Below are 17,873 nucleotides of genomic sequence, written 5' to 3'. Positions count from 1 at the left end.
AAGAAGAAAAGTTATATGAACTGTTGGGTTGTTAACCCAATAACCTCTAAAATGGAAATGTTTGATTTTGTAGAAAATCTGGTCCATTTTATTTCACAGATAGCCATTGTCAATTTAGGATAAAAACACAGTTGCTGGTGAGAATAGCAAAGGGCAACACACTTTCAGAAAGGGACAATTTAAGTAAGCTCCTGATCGAGGCAAATAACTCATGGCAGATCTATGGCGGTACCGTCACTGGTAGGTTAGCTAAATGTATATATAATAAAATATATTACCTACTGGCGGTCGCCAGTAGGTAGTTATAGTTAGGACCAGGTTTCCATAGGAAGAGCATTTCTTGTTTTGCTTATAACTTTGGCGTTGTTTGATGAATCTTGATGAAATCTTCAAAACTAATTCTTTGTTCATATCAGCTCCTATGTTGAAAGTTTGGGGGTGTTTGGTCAAGGGGGGGCCAAGAAAAAATGGGGGTCCAAAAACATGTTTTCTCCATGTTAATTTCCATAGTAAACTTGAGACAAGGCCATTGGTTGAACACCCCAAAATTGCCAGGGAGAAGGGTCTTGGGCTAGAAAGCACACTTTTGTTTATTTGGTGTAAATTTGTTCAGTAGTTTTGGAGAAATATCGAGATTTACAGATATCGATATTTGGGAATTCTGCCATCTGATTGGCTGAGGTGTTACGAGCACGAGCTTGCTGCTTATTGGCTGCGAGCGGTGTGAGCAGTTGCAACTAGGAAGTGTTGTCCGCCATTTTGTGTTTCTGTTGAAGTGAGTACGGGAAAAAAGAACGAAAAGAGTTGGAAAGAGGAGGGTAGGAGTACTGTGGGCTCTGTAGGGTAATTAGGGTGTGCTAAAGAGGGAGTGTGAAGTAAAGTATTTACCCTTAGCGGTGTGAAAGTGGTGTTTTGCCCAAAGTGAGATGGTGGTGAGGTGAGGTGCCGGTAAACTCGGGGATGAAAGCGTGCACCTAAACCGTGAGCTGAGTGCTGTAAACTGATGTACTGTGGGCGCTGTATCATACTGGTCGAAGCAAAGTATTTACCCTTACCGGTGTGAAAGTGCTGTTTTGCCTAGATTGAGATGGTGCTGAGGTGAAGTACCGGTAAACACGGGGATGAACCGTGCACCTAAACTGTGAGCTGAGTGCTGTAAACTGATGTGCTCTGGGCACTGTAGCATACTGGCCACTACAGCATGGCTGTGCAGGTGGTGTTAGTATGTGTTTAGACTATAGCGGGTGTGGGAAGGAAACTGTGGAAAAAGTAGTAAAGACTCCAAGAGAACAAATTTATAAAGATCCGGTAAGGAGACTCTTTATTGACATCCTGCCGTCGCAGCGTACAATCTTAAAGTAACGTTAAACGGCACGGTTCACTTGTTTTACCGAGGCAAGCTTGTTCAAGCAATAACATACACACGCGACACATACACGCGACTCAGACCACCATGCACGCATCCACATTCAAAAGACAACATACAGACACGCGATACCAACACACCTCACGCGGACACAACACCCAGTGATTCACCTTCAAATAACAACACGGAATGATATTGTTGTGAATGACGCGCGTGCATACACGCGCGTCATTCTAAACAATAACCACATACTACACAAACTACTCACTGGTACTGCTCTGAAGACTCGGGATGAAACTGAGAGTCTAAGTCGTGAGCTGATTGCTGCAAAGTGATGTCCTGTGGGCGCTGTAGTATACTGGCCGCTGTACCATACCTGTGTAAGTATTGTTAATATGCGTTTATCCTATACAGGGAGTGGGAAGCAAACTACTCACCCCTACCGGTCTGAAAACTCAAATGCAGTGTTTTAGCAAGCAGGAATACAGAAATGATCGTGAAGAATTTAATGCAGAATGTTGCAATGCCACAGAAGACAAATGGTAAAATGAGGTGTGTCTAAGAAAGTGGCTGTGCGTAATAAAGCGATGTAGTTTGAAAGTTATATAGAAAGTGTCTTTATTTAAGTGCCATAAATAGACCCACTGGTGCAAGAGCTACACTATCCAGCTGATGCAAACTTGAACCGCTTCTGCTGTATTCAAACGTAAGCTCCTGCATCAGTGAATTCCACGTTACATGTTAGAGTTCCATGTGACATAAACAATACCTATTATACTTCAATGAGTCTAAATTGTATAATGGAAATAAAGGTAGGATACGTTTACCACATGTATTGTTTAAGAAAACAAACACAAATAAATTGTAAAATGTAATTATCAGACTTTTTAGGTAACCTAGCACTCCGTTTTTTTCTTACACACATTTATCAACAGTAGAACAGTCAGCAATCTCCTGTACAGTAGATTCAATCTGGTGCGTGTGAGCATTGGTAATAGTTCTACCCACATCGGAACTTTGAGGAGGAACACAAACATTGCGCTTCTGAGAAGCACATTCGGTACCTTTCTGGTCAAACTATACATTATTGTCTTCAGCTGTTTCAAAAAAGCATTCTTGTGCAGAGAGCTAAGGCATTCAGCTGAGGCAAACTCCCACTGCTTCTGCTGTATTCAAACCAAAGCTCCCGCATCAGTGAATTCCACATTACATGTTACAGTTCTATGTGACATAAACAATAGCCTTTGGACATGAATGACTAAATTGTATAATGAAAATAAAGGTAGGATACGATTACCAAACTGTGCCAACCAGTTCCTAAACAATGTCGTATTTTTTCATTTTGATCGCCAGGTTGTGAGCAGAGGCTGAGGATGAGTAAATTTGTGTGAAAGGGATTCGTGGATAAAAGGCAGGCAGAGAGACGTATGTACAAAGAATAGACGTGGTTTTGAAATGGGTGTCGGATTTAGGCTAACTTAGCAAGTAAATTGCGTATTTGTATAGGCCATACATCACCGATCCCTGGTTAGAGTGGCGATGTAAGGGGCAATAATGAAGACAGAGTTCAAATGTCTGAGTATACTTAGAAAGTTATTATATCAAAGTAGTACAGTTGAAGTGTATTAAAAAAATGTAAAGGAATAAGTCAAAAAAGATGGAAAAAATCCATCCAAGAATAACGTGAGTTTCTTACAAGTCTTAGGAGATTCTAGTCCAGAAGTTCTTCAGTGGCTTGAGATGCGTAATGTTCCAAAAGGCTATTGTTGACATCGTGTAAAAAAAGTGCAGTGATCCAATTCATGGTTTTCAAGATACTGCATTACCTGCTGGTTATCGGGAGCGATTGTTGGGATGTTGGCAAGGCATAGATCCATTCGCCAGTCAAATGGGCAATTTTTGCAAAAAAAAGCGCAGATTGCATATATGTAAATAAATGTTATGTTGTAGCTGGCTCCGATAATAGATAGAGACAGGCAGCCGAAAGTTTTTCAATTTTTTTTACACTATTGATGTAGCTTTGAGTAGAGGCGTATTATGTCGGACATGGTTGTTACCATAGAGAGTGCAGTCATTTTTTACAAGCACAATTAGTATTAGGATGGCTGCAAAGAGTGCAAGAATTATGGGCTCTGTTCCTGTTATTCCAGAGATGATCGAATGAATGAAGTCTGGTATTAAAAGAAAAACAGTTTGAAAGTGTGTGAGAACCCCGGAGGAGACCATGTTAAAAAAGTATGCCAGACCTTGAGTGTGAGATGTGTTGAAAATTGTGTAACAATTCACAAAGTGTAATGGGAGGTTCGTATTTATTTAAAAGGGAGTGTATTTTACTTGAAGTGCGTGGTATCTGCAGTCAATACATTTCTTTTGCAGAAGTGAGAGACACTTCCGTTGTGAACAAAAGCGCTTTCAGTTTGGTTTGTTTAATGAAATCTGTTTTCAAAGTAGGAGTGATTGTTATTGAGAAGCAGATAACTTCCGTTACAAAGCTGTGTGAATGTTGATCTGAGTGTGGGAGTTGGTGTCCTTTTAAAAAAGGACGCAAGATTGGGGGCTGTAAGCTTAGAAGCGCTGTGTAGTTGGACATTCCCTCATTTTTTTGTCTCAAACCTATATCTAAATAACTTTAAAGTGTATATGAGAGCAAGCGATAATCAAAAATATTTTAAACATTTAGATATTTCTTAATGTAATAAATTTATATTTTAGTAAATATGTTTTCTCAAAATCACGTCGGGTGTGGTCTCCTTGCGCGCTGGGTGTGCGATTGCCATGTGACCATACAAAAACGCTTGCGAGGGACGGTGGTGAGTGCAAGGTCGGCGGAACAGAGCTGGCGATTGGGGATGCAGAAGAAGAGTCGTCTGTTGAGATAGGCTGGGCTGGTCTTGTGGAGTGCCTTGTTTGCGTGGATGAGGAGCTTGAAGGAAATCCTCTTGTTGAAGGGGAGACAGTGCAGGTTTGTAAGGTGGAGGGTAATGTGGCTGTGGTGTGGTACACAGAGGATCAAGCGTGCAGAGGCATTTTGAATGCGTTGCAGTCATTTGATGAGCTTGGCTGGGGCTCCCACATAGAGGGCGTTTCATAGTAGTCTGCTACTGATGAGGGCTTGGGTGACTGTTCTTCTTGTATCTGTCGGGATCCGCCTGTAGATCTTGCGGAGCATGCAGAGGATGTTGAAGCAGGAGGAGGGGACTGCGTTTACTTGCTTGGTCATGGAGAGCGTTGATTCGAGGATGACTCCCAGGTTGCGTGCGTGGTCGGTGGGTGTCGGAGCTGCTCCCAGTGCCGTAGGCCAAAAGGAGTCATCCCAGGCTGAAGGGTTGGAGCCGAGGAAGAGGACCTCCATCTTGTCCGTGTTCAGCTTCAGTCGGCTGATCTTCATCAAATCGGCGACGGCCTTCATTCGTTCGTGGACATTGGATTTGGTGGTGAGGGGGTCCTTAGTGAGGGAGAGGATCAGTTGAGTGTCATCGGCGTAGGGAATTATGTTGAGGTTGTGCTGTTGGGCGACTTGTGCCAGCGGGGCAATGTAGATGCTGAACAGTGTTGGGCTGAGGGATGATCCCTGGGGTACACCGCAGATGATCTTGGAGGCTTCGGATCGGAATGGGGGGAGGCGGAAGCTCTGGGTTCTGCCGGAGAGGAAGGAGGTGGTCCATTCCTGGGCCTTGTCTCTGATCCCTGCGTCGTGGAGGCGTGTGCGTAGTGTGCGGTGGCAGACAGTGTTGAAGGCGGCAGAGAGGTCCAGGAGGATGAGGGCCGCGATCTCACCATTGTCCAGGAGGGTCCTGATGTCGTCAGTGGTGGCAATGTGGGAGGTCTCGGTGCTGTGGTTGCTGTGGAACCCTGACTGGGAAGGGTCCAGGATGCTGTTTTCTTCGAGGTATTGGGTTAGCTGTCTGTTGACGATCTTCTCGATGACCTTGGCTGGGACCGGAAGCAAGGAGATGGGCCGGAAGTTCTTGAGGACTCTCGGTCCGCCTTGGGTTTTGTGAGTAGGGCGTTGATCAAGGCGTGTTTCCAGTTCTCTGGGAAGGTCGCTGTCTCTAAGGAGAGATTGATGACGTTGCGAAGGTGGGGTGCAATGTAGCTGCTGGCTTTGTTGAAGATGTGGTGCGGGAGTGGGTCTGACCTGTAGCCGGAGTGGATTGTGCTCATGGTCTTGATGTTGTCATATATGTTCACGTTGGCCCAGGCTGGCAGGGGGTCATGGTCGATAGTGTGCGGGCTGTGTGGGGTGTCTGGAGTGTTGATGTCTGTTGGGGCTGTCTGGGCTTTGAAGCTGTTGTGGATGTCAGCGATCTTGCGGTGGAGGAAGGTGGCAGGGGAGTAGCACAGGGCTTGCAATGGTGGGATGTCATTGTGTTGGAGCTGGGATTGGAGAGTTCCTTTACGATGTTGAAGAGCTCCTTGCTGTTGTGTGCATTGTTGTTGAGGTGGTCTTTGAAGGAGGTCCTCTTGGCAGACCAGATGAGGTGATGGTGTTTGCGGATGGCGTCTTTGTGGGCTGCGAGGCTGTCCGGTGTCTTTTCATTGTGCTGTTTCTTCTCTAGTTTCGGGCAGGTTCGCTTGGAGGCTAGGAGTTCTGGGGTGAACCAGCTAGCTCTCTTGCTGGTGTCTCTGTGGGTGGGTTTCTTCAGTGGGGTGAAGGTGTTGGTGCAGTTGTTGATCCAGTGTCTGAGGTTGCAGGCTGCAGTGTCGATGTTGGAGGTGTCGGTGGGCGGGCTGAGAGCGAGGTTTGCGTGTAGCTGGTCTTCCGTGATTTTGCTCCAGCAGAGGCGGGGGATCTGTTGGGTGCGGTGGTGTGAGGTGGGTTTCTGAAAGGTGGAGTGGATGCAGCAGTGGTCGGTCCAGATGAGTTTGGTGGTGTGGCTGAAAGACACTTGGGAGCTTGAGTAGAAGACAGTTGAGCTTGTGGCCGGCGGAATGGGAAGGCGCTGTGACAAGCTGCCTCAGTCCGAGGTTGGCGAGGTTGGTGATCAGGGTGGTGGAGTTGGTGTCGTTGTTGTGCTCAAGGTGAAAATTCAGGTCTCCGAGGAGGATGTAGTCAGAGAAGGTCAGGGCGTGCATGCTGATGAAGTCGGCGATGGAGTCGCTGAATTGGGGTCGGGGTCTGGGGGGTCTGTAGATGAGGGTACCTATGAGGGTGGAGTTGGGGGTCTGTGTGGATCTCAAAGTGCATGTGTTTAGCGGTGCTGAGAGTATCGTCGTTGTTGATCGAGACCCTGGCGCTGTTTTTGTGGATAATGGCGATTCCTCCTCTGACTCCGTTGGTGTGGTCCCTGCGGGTGATCTTGTAGCCATCTGGGATGGCTATGGCGATATCGGGTGTGGAGGAGTCGTTCATCCAGGTCTCTGTCAGGAAGGCGACGTCCAGGGATGATGTGTTGAGCAGGTCCCAGAGCTCATCGGCGTGCTTGCGTGTGGAGCGGGTGTTCAGTAGGATGCATCGGAGGTGGTTGAGGTCTTTCTTTGCGGGTGGTTCGGCGTCTCTGAGGTTTGTGTAGCTGCAGTTCCGGCAGGTGAAGGAACCATGTGCGCGTTTTGGTGCGGCATTGATGCAGGTGTAGGTCCGTCCGGGGTTGAGGGTGTGCAGTGTGCTGGCATCCTAGCGGCAGTGGTCATCGTGGTGGGTGAGGGGGCCAGGAGTTCTGGCGCTGGGCACGGTCCAGGAGCGGACGGACGCAGACGGTCTTGCCTTAGGCATGCCTCTGGCATGCCAGCAGCGCGGGCGCGCATCAGCCGCCACATATGGGTAGGTGGGAGGGAAGCTGGGAGGCTGGAGGCGGGGGCAGCCAATGGGACTGCGGGGGACGGAGCGGCGGAACAGAAGCAAGGGCACAGAATCCCGGGGGCAACGGATAGTCAGGATCACGTGTATGTGAGGAGTTAAAGAGGGTCCCCGAGGCGGTTGAAGATTGAAGCTGGCTCCCGTCTACACTATCAAGATAAAATACAGTGAAGATAGATTGATGTTGGGGTACTCTAGTAAATGCACCAATTTCTTTTAAACTTTGCTCTTGGAATACGAATGGTTTTAATTCACTTATAGAGGATGTAAATGTTGTAGGCTTTTTAAAATCTTTTGATATGTTAATTTTGCAAGAAACATGGAATATGTGTAGCATACCACTGATCGGCTATTATGAATACTTGAATGTGGCATCTAAGGAAGCCGTTTTTGGTCGACCAAGTGGTGGTCTCTCTATGTTTCTTTAAGTCTTGATGTTGAACACTAGGAGATTGACCTTCAAGTCAAATGGATACAGTGTGTTAAATTAATTGCTAGACAATCGCTAATTTAAAAAAATGTTTATTTAAGTTCGAAAAAAAAGGTTAGATCGTTACAATTTATCCAGTTATGGGAAATGGTGAAAGTGATATATTATGATCATATGGACTCACAGATGATGATTTCTGGGGATTTTAATACTCAGCTTGTATTGTATAAAAAGCGGTAAATTCAATCTGATATTTTGGCTCAATGGTCTAATTGTGAGTTTATTAAATATAACCTAACGATTTTGCATGATAGAGAGCATATTCCAACATTTGATAAAACTGACAGTCTTTCTATAATTGACTACACTATATTGTCAGATAAACTCTCCGATTTAGTTCAAAGTTATGAGGTTGTTCCAAGGATTGAGAGTGACCACAATCCCCAAGTTATTGCCTATAGTTTCCCCTTTGAGTATTTACCAGAAGCCAGATTATTAGGAACTGCCCCCGCTGCTTTTAATCTCAAAAGGCTAATATGGAGCGACAAAACTGAGAAGGATATTATTGAATTTTTTCTCATTTAATTCTTGAAGCCCAGGCTTCCTACTCCGAAGGAAATTCGATGGTTGCTCTTTGGCCCTCCCTATGTGATTCCCTTTTGGATACATTTTCTAACAAGGAACCCTCTGGGGGTGTTATTTTGAACCCAAAGAACCCTGGTTGGTTTTCTCATCGCTTATTGTACTTGAAAGTAACACTTAATAAAACAATAATATCATTGTATAGAAAAGCAAGCGGGACTTCCTACTTTTTAATGTCATTTAAAATCGAAGACTTAAAGAGGGGTTATAAGAATGAACTCTGGAGGGCTAAACAATTGTATTACGAAGAAACTTGGGCCAAACTACATTTCGCATGCAAATCTAAGGACTTGCGACTGTTCTGGGGCATTATTAATAATTTAGAAAATGGTAATTTTAGAAGTAATAGTGCCAATATAGATTAATTAAATTGGATTAAAAAAAATTATAACGTGAAAACAGCTCTTCCAAGACAACCGATCGATGATGATGAACGTCTTGACCATCAGTGCATATTGGAGCAAGTAGAAGGGTGTGCCCCCTTAGTATCAGTGACTCACTATGCTCCCACGATATTGAGCCATGGTCGGTGGACAAAGTTAAAAAAGTTTTACTCAAGATCAGATCTAATGGAGCACCTGGCCCTAATGGATCCCCGATGTTATTTTTAAAGCTAAAATTACTAATTGGCCAGAGTTATTAACGCTCTTTTTTAATGACGTTCTTAAATCTGGTTGTATCCCGGAAACCTGGCAGGGAAGCATTATACAGCCGATTTACAAAAGTGATGATGTAAATGAAGTAATGAGGCTATTAAAAGAATATAAAGCATTTATTATGCACTACAGAGAATAACTGGTGATCCCATCAGAAAGCAGGGAGCTAACTGACTAGGCAGAACACAGTAGAAAATGACATCAGGAAAATGGAATGTCAAACTTAAAGGGATACAGCAAAACATAAGTGTAGAGAATACAACATATCCTCTTCCCTTCGTATAGAAGAAGCAAAAGTAAAAAAAAAAAAAAATACAAGCACATGCTCTTCATTACGGAGAGAGAGACCTTATTTGCAGACAAAATCATGTAAGTAACCTGGAGGTCTTCTGACTCTCTGAGCTCTACCAACACTAACTTCCTTAGAAGGAACGTCACGGCCACACTCAGCCTTTTTGTACAGTGCCACACGCCTCAAGTTCCAACTCTCACCGTTGAATAGAGTTACACACCTTTTATGGACAGACCTGACTTTAAATGGTCCCCTGAACTTCGTCAACCCGACCCCAACTCGACCAGGTTTGACTTTCACCCAATCATTCACTGCAATTTTACAGCTTCCATCCGGTTCACTCACAACATCAGGATTGTCAGGACCAACGTTTATCAACTCTTTCATCCAGGCAGCGACCAGCTTGGTACCAGCTGAACGTCCCCTCATGATACTAAAAGGAACCATTCAAGTCACACCATTTTCAGTAGTTCTGTAGGCCCAAACCAGGTCATTAACCAATCCTCTCACATCTGACCTAGAAGAAATTGCCATCTGAATTGCACCTTTAACCATGCGGTTCGCACTCTCGACTATTCCATTCCCCTGGGGGTTGTAAAGTGAGGTCCTTGAATGTGCAATGCCGCACTTCCTCAAGAAATTAGCCATTTCCAGGGAAGTCAATTGCGTCCCATTATCGGTGATAATCCTAGTTGGAAAACCTTCCTCTCTAAAAATGTCACTCAACACAGTAATAGTGTTGTTCGTAGTGATCTCCTTCATGAATTTAACCACTAACCATTTTGAAGAAATATCAACTACTACCAACCCAAACCTCATATCTTGACTCAACTGGTAAAACGGGCCAATGAAATCAAGACATATAGTGTGCCATGGACACCCTGGGTCAACTATTGAACCACAACCAGCATGACTACCGACTTTAAGCCTCTTCTCGCTCTCCAAGCAGTCTGTACATTTTTCCACCCACTGAGAGATTTCTAAGTCCATCCCGGGCCAACAAAAATTCTCCCTAACTCGCCTCTTGGTGAGGGACTGGCCTAGATGACCCTCGTGGGCTAACTTAAATAAAGTAAACCTCACATCCTGTGGAGGAACAAATTTATCTTCCATTAAAATCAAGAAACCATCTTCGTCCAAGACAGACAACTGTTCGAGAACTTTCAAATATGGGCGAAGTGCGGGGGATAAGCAACTCTCTCTCCTTGGACCCTTCACGATCAAGTCCTTTACTTCTCTCAACACCACATCCTTAACCATGGAGGTATTCCACAGACTCTTGCTAATTGCCCCAGCACAGATATCCACTACCTCATCCACGGCATCCACAGACCCTTCAGAATTGAGTGATTCTACTCCCAACTTGTCTACCATCTCCCAAGGTAGTGGAAGTCTAGAGAGTCCATCAGCTTGGCAGTTCCTCCAACCTGGGATGTACTCAACAGTGTACAGATACTCTTGAATCCTAGCAGCGTGTCTAAGCAGTCGATCTATAGGCAATCAAAAGGAGAATAGGCAATCAAAAAGTAATGGTCCGTTTTAACTCCAATTAAATTGAGAATTCTAATGACGATCGTCTATTACTCTTAAGGGACACAGTTAAACTCGAAATTATATTTAGGTCTCTTGAACTCACCAATAGTTTGAATAAGTTGTCATATGTCGATTTCCTTTAATCTTTATGGTTGTTCTTTTCCCAAAGAATATCTCTTTCTTTATTGGAACTTTACCATGAAGATGGTGCAGTTTCCCTTCAAGTGGTTTCAAATAATTCCTGTGAAGTTTTCTTCTGGTGATTTCCTTTTCTTTCAATTTCTTTTCAGCATGACATTTTTTACTCTTTTGTCAAGTTCTTCACCAGTCTCAAATATTTTTTTTTTAAATAATTGCGTGGTTCTTCTCTCACCAGTGGAGTTCTTCTCCCTCTGTAGTTGTTTAGCTCGCCCTGCTCATCGTCGCCATGTGATGTAAATGAAGTAATGAGGCCATTAAAAGAATATAAAGCATTTATTATGCACTACAGAGAATAACTGGTGATCCCATCAGAAAGCAGGGAGCTAACTGACTAGGCAGAACACAGTAGAAAATGACATCAGGAAAATGGAATGTCAAACTTAAAGGGATACATCAAAACATAAGTGTAGAGAATACAACAAGGGACCCCCAGGACAACCCTGCAAATTATCGCTTAACAACCCTCACAGACGTAGAGGCGAAAATATTTGCAAGAGTAGTTGGAATCTTGGGCGCTAAGAGAAGAACTGATTCCAATTTTCCAAACGGGTTTTAGGAAGGGTGAATCAACTCTCACTAATTTGATTTTATTGACATTACTAGGCGAAAGAGCAAAATGTAGGAAACAAAAATTGAACATCTGTTTTATTGACTTAAAAGCCGCTTTTGATTCCGTCCCCAGAAATATTCTTTGGATTAAGTTGATTAATTGGGGTATATCAGAAACACTTTTAAAAATGATTAAATTATTATACTCTAATACTTGGGTTCAGATCAAAAATGGCGATGGTAGACACACAACCTGTCGCCTTGAAACAAATGTCGGCTTAAAACAAGGCTGTGTGCTCAATCCTTGCCTTTTTAATTTATTTATGTCCCATCTCCCAGCCAATTTTAATGAAGTAATCTTGCACTCCCCTGCTGTGATGGGAAAAGAAATCAAATATTTACAGTACGCAGACGATACCATTTTACTTAGCCAAACTATCATAGGGTTAAAAAGACTAATAAATTCATTTAATATATATGTTATTCAAAATGGTTTAACAATCAATACAAAAAAACCTAAAATAATGTCAATAGGGAAAGGCAAATTAGGGGTAAGGTATTTGAATATTAATGGTTTTACTATAGACTGCGTAAAGTCTTATAAATATTTGGGAATCACATTTGATGATGGATTGACATTTAGACTGCATTTTAATAACTTGGAGGCTAAAGGTACCTCACTTGCCTTTGCTTTTCGAAAACTGAGAGATAAGTTATTATTTCCCAATTATGATTACTTGCTCAAAGCCATGAGAGCAAAGCTTATCCCCTCCCTGGACTATGGGACTATAATTTTCAGGGGTAGGGATGCGAAATTGCTTGAGGGCATAGTGGTAAGGACATATAAATCCGTTTTTAGGATTCCTAGACAGATTCCTCGTGCCAACTTAAGATTGGAAAATCGTTTAAGGAATCAGCTCTTGGTCCGCCAAGCTACATTTTTAAGAACATTATTGACACTATCTCGAGCCGATGAGGGCACGTTAGCAAATGTGTGCTGGCGTGAGATCTCGAAAGGCCAATATTTGAGAAGCTGGCAGGATTATTTATCTGAGTGTCTTTTAAATTTCGAATGCCCTAACCTGGCAGATGAAGTGAGGAGCAAAACGGTTTATAAAAATCAATTAATTCAACAGTTGCTCTGTTGTCAGACCTAATGGATAAAGATGAGCTGAGAAAAAAAACACTTCTGGTCTATAGCAAACTCTTTTGAGAAAATGTTTGTCCAACCTTATTTACTTTTTCATCTAAAACCCTTGATGAAAAATTAATTTATGCTATTAAGGTTTGGCATATATCTCAACCAAAGATGGAACCCCTAAGTGGGAGTATAAATGGTCATCAAATACTTGTAGGCTTTGCAGGCTGTATGAGGAAACTTTGTTGCACATTGTAACACAATGCCCAAAATTGTTGCAGGAACGGATGACAATTTTAAAACCTATTTTTAAAGAAATGGGAGTCAGAACTTGTAGATCGGCATTAATATTTTGATTAAGTGGTGTCAATGTTTATATTATACATCAATTTGTTCAATTCATTTTTAAAGTGGAAAAGAAACTATGTAAGGTTGACATCCAAAGTAAGTAAGGCTGGCAGTGGCAGTGTCTGCCGATCCCGCTTTGATGCCAGGTAAACTCACTGCATACTGCACTCTGCTGGTGTTGTGGATGTGAAAACGCTAAGCTGACTAATTTTAGAGCTGATTTTTAAATTGACTTGCAAATTTAAATATTTTAACCTTGTATTATAATTGATTAAAAATTGTAGTACATATCTCCTTAGTGCTTAGACGCTCTCCCTCGTCGCTGCCAGGGGCTTTAAGACTGTAAAAACTCAGCACTCTGTGATACAGCCTGCCCGCCCCGGTCTGACTCGGTATCCAATACCGTTGAGCGGAGGGCGGGACAGGTACGAGCCTGAGTGACACACTTCCTGCTTCCCGCTATAGACTCGAGCGGTTAGCACTCTAGCCTTGATGCAACAGGGGCTATTTAGCCACTCGTCGGAATAAGTGCATACCACAGGCCACAAGGGGAATGCCACCACAATCGGGAACAACTCTAACACTGTGATCTTGACCGTGATCTTTTTCTTGTAGCAGGTGTTGGGCAATTTCTCTGCATACCATTCGCTGTCTAAAATGGCCCCGAATCCTTCTCTGCCTGATGCGTCTGTATATAGGGCTAGGTCCGGGCTGCCTGCCCATGGAGCCCTCCAAATTACTAAGCCGTCAAAATTGGCCAGGGACTGCGCCCACATGGCCAATTCCTGTCTCATGCTTTTGCTTGATTTCACCATGTGGTGCTCCTTTGTAACCTTGGCAGTGGCCCTGGCTAACCTTCTGGCAAAGGCCTTCAGACACGCCGAAGACAAGCCAAAGACCTGCCCGTCTGCGCCCGTCTGCGCCCGTCTGCGCCAGAACGGGCCAGGGGCTATGGCGGGTCCTGCTATTCCATCATCGCATGTTTTCTCCCCGGTAAAGCTAACATACTCCTCTAAGGCACTGCGTAGTTTAAATGTTCAATCTTCACCAGGCGCCAAATGTACCGCTCATCTAGAGGCTGAGGGCCCTTTTTCATGCCGTCTATGTCACACCCAATTTTCTACTACTCAGACAATGACCCACCGTACACATTGTTGCAATTCAATGGTATCTCAAGTTACAGATACCCCCCTACTAGGAAGGAAAAACATCCTATGTAATATTAGGTCCCTCTCAAAACACACAGCAGAGGTCTGGGAGATGATCTCTTCCAAACAACCCAAGGTGTGCTATCTCACAGAAACATGGCTCAAACCACATTGCACTCCGGCCATAACTCTTGCTATCCCTTGTAATTACAAAATACTGAGACTGGACCGCCCTTTGAAAACTGGCGGTGGAATTGCTGTGGTGTATAAAGAAGAACTGAGAGTTACGATTTTAGAGGAACTTAGTTCCCCTGACATTGAAATTCTGATTTTCAAAATACAGTCATCCCCTAAGGAAAACTATAGAGGCGCCCTAGTCTATAGGCCACCTGGTCCTTACAAGATTTTTACTAATAACTTAGTTGAACTACTTGCCCCACATATCAATAATGATAGTGAGTTCACATTAGTTGGAGATTTCAATGTCCACAGTGAGAAACCAGACTGTAATGAGGCACAATCACTAATAACAGACCTATCATCCTTAGGTTTGACACTGAAGAATAATGGACCCACCCATCAGGCAGGTCATACTTTAGACCTAATTTTTTCTAATGTTCAGATGATTTCGTGCCCGCCTGCTACTCAGGTGAGCTGGACTGACCATTTCATTGTGGAATTTATTACCCCTTTTCAGGCACCCAACCTCACACACCCCAGCACCTTACCTTGCATCCGTAGACAGTGGCATAAAGTCACTATTTCTACTTTTAGAGAAAATTTTAACCTCCCTGTCCTACGACCCTCGGATGATATTGAAACAGCTCTTAAGAAATTCGAAGGTGAAACTAGGAAAGTTATAGATATAATTGCCCCATAAAAGCTTTTTAAATCTAGGCCAGCCAAAAAGCAAGACGTTTGGTTCTCTGATCATCTAAGAACTCTCAAACAAGGAGCTAGGAAACTAGAAAAAAGATGGAGAACATCCCATCTCCTAGAGGATAAGAATAAATGAATAAATACTGGAGCGCACTATCCTCTTACCATAAAGTGATACGTTGCGCGCGGAAAGCACATATTGCTACCCAAATACAAGAGGCTGGAAACTCCCCTAGAGTTCTCTTCCAAATACTACAAACATTTGCTAAACCCACAGCATGTGAAGCTCCTGACATATCATCCCAACAGCTGTGTGATGAAATTTCCTGTTTCTTCACTAATAAAATCGATAAAATTTATGATAAAATACTATGTACGAATCAGGCTACTTTGACTAATATGGCACCCCACCTTAATCTCACAGATTTTATATCGGACTCACAATCTCTGGACAGCTTTCCCCCTATTTCGCTTCAAGAACCATCCAACCTTATAAAACAGATCAAAAGTGGGAGTCCAGAGGATGCCATCCCTGCTAGATTAATGCCCACATTGGATGAACAACTAAGTCCAATGATTACGGATTTAGTAAACCTCTCACTCACCTCAGGCATTGTCCCCAAGGAATGGAAGCGAGCACTTGTCAGACCCATAAGGAAAAACACCACCTTACCATGGTCCGACCTGACAAATCTAAGACCTATCTCCCTATTACCTTTCTTGGTGAAAGTTATAGAAAAACATGTCAATCACCACCTATCCGGACATATTGAACTAGTACAAGCCCTGGATAAATCCCAATCAGGATTCCGCCCCAAATACAGTACAGAATCCACCTTACTGTCTGTTACTGACGATCTCCAAGCCTACCAGGACAAGGGCCTTTCAGTCATCTTGGTTCTACTAGATCTATCAGCAGCGTTCGACACCGTGTCTCATTCAATCCTGACTCAACGGTTGTCGAGCGCTGGCCTTAAGAACAAAGCCCTTGAATGGTTAAAGAGTTTCCTAGCTGATCGCACCCAGAGAGTCACCATGGGTGCATATCGTTCGGCGGAAATTGAGATTTCTAAGGGGGTGCCACAGGGCTCATGTCTGAGCCCCACGCTTTTTAATATCTATGTGGCACCCCTGGCAGGAGTGCTGCGTAGATACGGCTTTGTCCCCGTATCTTACGCAGATGATACGCAGCTCCTTTTCCCCTTCAAAACTCTTTCCACTGAGGTTAGGAACTCTTTCTCGTCAGGCATGAAAGAAGTGGCAAAATGGAAGTCTACCAACTATCTCCAATGTAACGTCAGCAAAACGGAGATCATGTTATTTGGGGAGGCTAAGATACTATGGACTCCGGAATGGTGGCCATCAGAGCTAGGAGCAGTCCCTGAACCCAAACAGGTCATGAAGAATTTGGGAATTCGGCTCGATCACGACCTGTCACTAAAACAACATACCAGCTATATTTCAGGGATATGCTTCCACACTATCGGCTTGCTCCGCAAAGTCTTTCCACTCCTACCTAACTCTGTAAGAAAAACTCTTGTTCAAGCACTGATTCTGAGTCGGATCGATTATTGTAACGGTTTGTTACTCTCTGCCAACGAAGGAGTGCTGGATAAGCTACAAGTCATTCAGAACACGGCATTTCGCTTTGTTGTGAATGCCCCCCGAGAACTGCCTCCAAACCCCTCCTCAAACAATTACATTGGCTCCCGGTTAGACAAAGGGCAAAAATTAAAATATGCTGCCTGATCCATAAATATTTGAACGGACGGGGACCCATCTATCTTGAGCGGAGATTTGTTCCTTATGTTCCAACACGATCCCTCAGATCAAGCAACAATCTCCTCCTTGTGGTCCCCCATGTCAAAAGGGTCAGAAATGGAGGTAGAGCTCTGTCTACCATGGGTCCCAAGCTGTGGAACAAATTACCCCTGGCTCTAAGACAATGCAAAGAGCACCTAACATTCCGTAAACTTCTAAAAACTATCTTATTCAAAAATGAAATCTAATTCCATCCCTACATTATGTCTGTTGATTTACCGGTCAAAAAACGCAGAGATACTCCTGGCGGAGTGATTCAAGCGCTATATAAACCCACAAATAATAAAATAAAAAAAATAAATGACAAATCTGTTACGGCTGTGAAACAATGATTTTACTGTTTTTAGGGAGTAGATGGGCTATTTTATGGCACTTTTATTTATTTTGAAATTGTGTAATATGTGTATGTTGTTAGGCAACTTTTATAGCAATGCTTGGTTCATCAAGTCCACTTATTTTATGATTTTAAAGTCCTGAGTTTGTGCATTTTATCTCCGAAAGATGCTATGTATTATAGATTATTTTTAAAATCAAATAATAACTTTTTGCTGCTAGCATAAGGCACTTTAGCTTTGTTGGTAAAAAATTCAATGCACTTTTCATTTTTCTGCTGATAGCATAAGTCACTTTAGTATTGATCTTGAAATACTATTGTATTTTTGCTGCTAATAGTTATAGACAATCTGCAAAATTGCTCTTTTACTCTGCTACTAACTGTTATTGTATATTTGCTGCTAGCTCATTGCACCTTAGTTTTTGTTAAGTGAGCTCATCGCACTTTATCTAGATCTTGTAGACTGCTATCAAAAATTGGATAGTATTTGCTGTTAGCATTATGCACTTAAATCCTTAACTGGAAAATGGTTAAACAATTGTCGACCAATTTATTTTTTTGGGCATTGTACTCATGAAAGTTCAATCAGACTTTGTGCTTGATATGTACTTTTTTCTTTTTGTAATGATTTTAATTAATCAACAAATAAACAATTAATCAATCAAAGTCAAGTGATGAAATTGGTCTTGAGAATAACAGACTACAGATTTCAGCTCGGAAGCCACAAGCCAAGAAAGCA

At 43.1% G+C, this 17,873-nt stretch overlaps 1 protein-coding gene across 1 annotated transcript in view; it reads right to left on the bottom strand.

Annotated features, from left to right (window-relative positions):
* The window catches only part of LOC147678113 (hydroperoxide isomerase ALOXE3-like), a 310,576-nt gene that overhangs the window by 269,279 nt on the left and 23,424 nt on the right, over window positions 1-17,873 (bottom strand). The window lies entirely within an intron of this gene.

The sequence above is a fragment of the Lissotriton vulgaris genome, chromosome 12 (assembly GCF_964263255.1).
Source record: "Lissotriton vulgaris chromosome 12, aLisVul1.2, whole genome shotgun sequence".
Classification (NCBI taxonomy): Eukaryota; Metazoa; Chordata; class Amphibia; order Caudata; family Salamandridae; genus Lissotriton; species Lissotriton vulgaris.
Note: the sequence above shows the minus strand (reverse complement) of the source record. Positions and strands in the feature narration are given on the sequence as shown.